Source organism: Gavialis gangeticus, unplaced genomic scaffold, assembly GCF_001723915.1.
Source record: "Gavialis gangeticus isolate Ggan-Ray unplaced genomic scaffold, GavGan_comp1, whole genome shotgun sequence".
Lineage (NCBI taxonomy): Eukaryota > Metazoa > Chordata > Crocodylia > Gavialidae > Gavialis > Gavialis gangeticus.
In genome coordinates, this window is record NW_017729024.1 from 45481088 (window position 1) to 45482007 (window position 920).

Below are 920 nucleotides of genomic sequence, written 5' to 3' on the forward strand. Positions count from 1 at the left end.
ACAACAGCAACCTTCAGTGGTACTGGCCTCAGATCCTCTGCTGGGTGTGTGGGGTGTTAGTTTCTGGATTTCCCATTGTTTGAACAAGAATTCCAAGGTTACTCCTGCCTGTCCTGGGTGGCAATGCAAACACACAACTGTCCCTTTGTTTGTCCACTACTTTTGTAACCTTCTTACCCCAAACTGTCCAATTCTCAAGTTTCTTACCTCATCTTTTTAGATAAAGTACTCCAATCCTATTCCATTTTTGGTTTTCTTTCTTTTAGAGAAACTGCTGTACCTGGTTTCCGCACCATACCAATCTTAGCTCTCACTTTTCCCAATTTAATTGCTTAGTTCTGGGAAGGTCTAAAATCCAGTCAAAAAGCATTAGCATAATTCAGTTTACCTGCTACAACATCTGTTTTTGGGAAAAGGCCTGGGTCAAATTTAGACCCAGCTTAATTCCAGTGAATTTGGCACAGTTACAGCAGGGATGAAATTAGCCCTTTGAACTTAGAATCTGCAAATCCAAAACTCTAGAAGAAGCAACTTTCAATTCCTCTCCCTGCTCCCCACCCTGCTTACCTTCTGCTCCATTCCAAGATAGTCAGCAGCAGTGGTTCTGGCTCAGTCCCAGCCCAACCCAGCCAGGGAGAAGCAACTCAAGGCCCCTCTTCTCCACCACATGAGCCACCTAATGGCTGAGGGCAGGTGGTAGCTCAGCTCCAGCTTTCAGCTGACTCACCTGAATATTTATTTTCTGTCTCTCCTAAGTTCAACTAATGGAAACCAGAAATGGACCCCTCCAGACACTAAAACATCTTCTTTTTGTCTTGCACTGAGACTGATTGATTGTGAATCTCCATATGAGCCCTGAAGAAAATGAAGGTTCAGTCTCAAAAGCTGCCTATACACATGCTCGGGAGTTGGGGGGGGGG